The 5,284-nt window shown below is 45.4% G+C and overlaps 1 non-coding gene across 1 annotated transcript; it reads right to left on the bottom strand.

Annotated features, from left to right (window-relative positions):
- Window positions 1-3,183: 3,183 nt before the first annotated feature.
- On the bottom strand, window positions 3,184-3,481 carry LOC148146904 (signal recognition particle RNA). Its single transcript, XR_015760284.1, has one exon.
- Between the last annotated feature and the right edge of the window lie 1,803 nt (window positions 3,482-5,284).

Here is a 5,284-nt window from a genome sequence, read left to right on the forward strand (position 1 = left end):
CTAAGTGCAGTTGAAAGTTGTGTTTTGTGTACAGAATAAGCAGATCATAGGGTGATTGAACAGAGCAAGGCAGAGAAAGTTATGGCTGCAAGGAGAGGACAAAAAGAGATCGCCATTAGATTTGAAATTTGAGAGACCCATTTGACAGACGAATAACAGCGGGTAAAAATTTGTTCTGGAACCCACTGGAATGTGCGTTTAAGCTTTTGTATCTTCTGCGTGATGGAAGAGTTTGGAAGAGATTAATACCAGGATTGGAGGTGTCACTGTTGACGCTAGCTGCCATTCCGGAACTACAGTATACGTAGAGGGAGTCCATGGCTTGTGTGATTGTCTGGGCTGTTCACATAACTTTCTGTAGGTTCTTATGGCCATGGGTAGAGCAATTACTGTACCAGCCATGATGTAGCTGGGTAGAATGCTTTCTATGATGCATCTATAAGAGTTAGTGAGGGTCCTTACAGACATGCTGAATTTCATAAGCGTTCAGAGGAAGAAGAGGCATTGTTGTGCCTTCTTGATTATCACACCTCTGTGGGAGGTTCAGTGCAGGTTGCTGGTTATCATCACTCCAAGGAATTTGACGCTATCGACCCTCTCCACCTCAGCTCCATTGATGTAAGTAGGGTCATGTTGTTCTTCTTTCTTCCGGAGGTCGATGATCAAGCTCCTTAGTTTTGCCCACCACTTTGGAGGAGAGATTGTTATCTTTGCATCATAAGATCAAGCATCCTATCTTCTTTCTGTATGCTAACTCATGGTTGTCTGATATCTGTCATACAATGGTAGTGTTTTCAGTGAACTTGTAAATGGCATTCGGATGAAATTGTGCCACACAGTCCCGAGTGTACAGGGAGTGCAGTAGGAGCTTGAGTACGTATTCTTGGGAGGCGCCGGTGTTGAGGCGCATCGCAGAGGAGGTGATGTTATCTTTCTTTACTGACTGCAGTCTATGGATCAAGAGGTTGAGGATCCTGTTGCAGATAGCAGACCCAAGACCGAGGTCTCAGAGTTTGGAGGTTAGTTTGGTTGGTATTATAATGTTGAAGGTGGAGCTGTAATCAATAAGTAGAAGCCTGACACAGGTATCTGTATTATTCAGATGTTCGTCGAATGAGTGCAGGATGAGAAAAATGGCATCTACCGTGGACCTGTTGCACTGGTAGGCAGATTGCAAGGGATTGAGGCAGGCTGGGGGTCTAGGGTTGATGTGATCCATGACTAACCTCTCAAAGGACTTTGTAACTATGGAAGTCAGAGGCATCAGGCGGTAGTCATTGAGAAACATTGCATGTGCTTTCTTTGGTACCGGAATAATGGAAGCAGTTGGGGACTTCAGATTGTAACAACGACGGGTTAAAGATGTCAGAAAGTTCTCTCGCTAGGTGGTCTGCACAGGATCTAAGTGCATGGCTAGGGACTCCATCCGGACAAGTTGCTTTCCTTGGGTTCACTCTCAAGAAGGCGATCTGATATCTGCAGCAGTGACTGGAGGAATATGAGGATCTGGGGTTGTTGGGGGCAGGTGGTATCATTCCACTGGCATTCTGTTGAACGGATTGTAAAAAGATCAGGGAAGGCTGTGTTTTTCTCCGCTATTCTGTTCTGCTTCAATTTGCATCCTGTTATGCTGTGTAGGCCTTGTGACAGGCGATGGGTGTCCATTTGGTTAGTTTGGGTCTCTAACGTAGTCCTGTACTGCCTCTTGGCATCTGTAATAGCCTTGCAGAGGTTGTATCCAGAATTCTTATGAAAGTCTGAGTCATTCAATTTGAATGCCACCTGCCCGGTCTTCAGTAGGCAATGGATATCCCAGTTCATACAAGGTTTCTGGTTGATGAACGCACTGATTTTCTTCTTTGACACACAGCCGTCTATACAAATGCCAATCACGTCTGTGACCGTGACAGCATACTTGGCTAGGATGACTGCTGAACTCTGAAATATGGTTCAGCCCAACGATTCCAAGCAGCGCCACAGAAGCCCTTCCGCAGCTGCAGACCAGCACTGTCCTACTTTCTGTGCTAGGTCCTCAAGATTCAGATTCTGCTTATAAACTGGGAGCAGGAACACAGTGCTGTGATCTGATTTTCAAAAGTGTATTTGTGGTATGGAGTGGTAGGCATTGTTGGTGGTTCAGTAGCAATGGTTCAACATCTGTTGCGGAAGCTTCTATGTTACATGCTCTTGTGACTGTAAGGGAAGGCAGTCGCATGATTTTGTGTGATAGAACCCTTGAACAAATTACACCTCTGCTACTATATTGCTCCATTCCAGCAATGGCCAAGATATGTTTTCAATATTAGAGTGGGAAGCAGAAGACTGAATACCGGTGGCATTCAAGTGGCGTGCGAGAATCGCAGCAGAGAGGAACAGAGAACTTTCTTCTAACCGATCTGCCACTTGGACCACCGCCAGTTGTAAAGTGAGGCCAGTAAGGCCCCCGTTCTTGGAAATAACGTGCATCTCGGCTGCTATTATTTCTCGCTGTCTTGTCTAAGACCTCATACTCGGAAGTGAGGAGATGGAAAAATGGGCTGTTGGTCAACTTGATTGTGGCATCATGGAAATGCCAGTCTTGCTGCCTCTTTCTTTCTCTCTGGTAGCTGCAGCATGAGAGAAGTTAGAATGAGAGTTCAAGTGTTGCACAGTTTTGCAGGAGAATCATTTGCCGAAGTGAATGAATGAATGGATGACGGAGAGGGGAAAGAGCCGGGAGGCAGCTTGAACGCTTGGTGGTTGCAATGGAAGTTTCGGCAATGTGAGCAATGGAGAATTCGGGCAGGAAAATGAAGAGAGTTTTGCGCTCTCTGCTGGCCGTGGCTGGTAGGATTGTGTAAAGTGGAGATTTTCTCAGAACAGTAGGTGCTGTGAACAGCAGGGAGCAGTAAAAGAGAAGTGAATATTGAGGAGAGGTAGAAAAGGGCAGTGTGGGAAGTGTGAGGTAATGACTGAGAGAGTGTGTTTGGGTGAGTGTGGAGGACTTGTAGAGAGATTCGGTTGTTGTAAAATGTGTGGATTTGTTGTTGACTTTGTAAAGATTGGTTATCGTGAGAGTGAATAAACGTGGCGGGCGTAGGGGGTGGAGGGAGTGAGTGGGGAAGGAAGGAAGCAGGATTGAGACATCGAGATTGTTTGCACTGATGGCAAAAGATGGGAATGCCGCAAGGTAAAGAATGGTGTAAAAGACTGCGTCTCACTGTATTGGTCAGGCTGCACTGCTGCATCCATTCACAGGTGCTATCCCACTACTGAGCAGTGCGGGGGCTTTGACTTGCTCCGTTTCCGAGCTGGGCCGGTTCACCCCTCTGCAGCACACCTGGTACACCCGAGTTCCCAAAGGAGCACCATGTGGACACTGCCCTGAGTGTGGGCACCCGATCGACACAGACCACAACAGCCCAGAACTCCCAACCTCAAGTCATCCAGCAGCCTCAGCCTCCCAGCAGCGGGATTACAGGCGCGCGCCACAGCCCCCGGCGATCTCGTGACGCTTCCCTCAGTTGCCTTCAGTTCAAACGGCAGCAACAGCTCCACTGCAGACATTGCTGCAAAGACAACAGGCGGACGCAGTTTCACAGAGAGTCATCGAGTCATGCAGTCCGGAAACAAACCCTTCAGCCCAATCACTCTGCGCCGAACAGAATCTCAAACTAAACTCGCCGTAGCTCACTGCTACTGGTCCAGATCCAAACTTTCCCTTTTCATGTACTTACCCAAATATCTTTTAAACATTGTAACGGTGCCCACATCCATCAGTTCCTCAGGAACTTCATTCCACTGGCTAACCCCCACCCTCTATGGAAAAAAAGATGCCCCTCATGTCTTTTTTAACTCTCGCACTTCTGCCCTTAAAATGTGCCCCCTCTCCTGAAATCCCCCATCCGAGGAAAAAGACAACTACTCTTCATCCTATCTATACCCTTCATTATTTTATTTTATAAACGTCCATAAGGTTTCCACTTGACCTGCTACTCTCCAGTGTAAAAGGTTCCAGCCTATCGCTTCACTTCACTTCAGCTCTGATGTAGATTCATCGAGATTCATAACACGAGCTTGCTTTCTCTCCATCGACCATTGTGATCTCCAACACTTTTTGTTTCCTGTTACAGATTCCAGCATCTGCAGTAATTTGTTCCTACCCAGTCTATCCAGCCTTTCTTTACAGCTCAAACTTTCCATACCTGGCAAAATCCAGTAAACCTCTTCTGAATTCCTCCAGCTTAAAAATATCCTTCCTATTACTTGGCAAACAGAACTGAACACTATATTCCAGAAGATGTCTCACCAATGTCCTGCCCAAACACAACGTGACTTTTCAACGCCTATACTCAAAGGATTGAGCAATGAAGGCACAGCGTGCAAAATGTCTCTTGAACCACCCTGTCTATATGTGATGGAAACTTCAAGGAATGGTGTACCTGAACCCATTGGCCTCTCTGTTCTACCAACACTACTTGTGTATAAACACAACCAAGGCCCTACTTTTGGTTGTGCCCTATGTGTCCTACCCTTATTTGTTGAACCCAAATGCAATACCTTGCATTTATCCAGATTGAACACCATCTGCCATTTTTGAACCCATTGACCCATTTGAACAAGATCCCTTTGTAATCTTAGGAAACCTATTTCACTGGCTACTACGCTACCACTTTTGGTGCTGTCTGCAAGCTGACTAACCATGCCTTCTATATGCTCATCCAAATCATTCATATAGATGACAAACAAAAGATTTCCCAGAACCGATCCTTGTGGAACACTCTGGTGACAGGCCTTTAATCTGAAAGCAACCCTCAACCACTAGTCTCTTTCTCCTGCCATTAAGCCAATAATGCGTCCAATTGGCAAGCTCAATCTTGTGACCTAACTTTACTAATTAGTCTATAATGTGGAACCTTGTCAAAAGTTCTACTAAAGTCTAAGTAAACAATATCTACTGTTCTGCCTTCATCAATCGTTTTGGTAACTTCTTCAAAACTGCAAGCATGTTTGTGAGAAATTATTTTTCTCACACAAAGCCACGCTGACTATCCCGAATCAATTTATGTCTCTCTAAATGTCCATAAAGTTTATGTTTTAAAATCACCTCCATCAATCTACCCACAACCAAAGTCAGACAGGCCAATAGTTCCCGGCTTTCTCCTTACAACATTTCTTAAGCAAATCTAGGAAAAAATGTCTACTCCTATCTCTCCAAACCTTTGCTATTCATATATTTACCTAGGTGTCTTTTAAACTTTGCAATTGTGCTCAACATTCAGGATTTCCTCAGGAAGTTCATTCC

Source organism: Chiloscyllium plagiosum, unplaced genomic scaffold (genome assembly GCF_037043375.1).
Source record: "Chiloscyllium plagiosum isolate Xiang-an unplaced genomic scaffold, Cpla_swu_hap1 HiC_scaffold_18, whole genome shotgun sequence".
Classification (NCBI taxonomy): Eukaryota; Metazoa; Chordata; class Chondrichthyes; order Orectolobiformes; family Hemiscylliidae; genus Chiloscyllium; species Chiloscyllium plagiosum.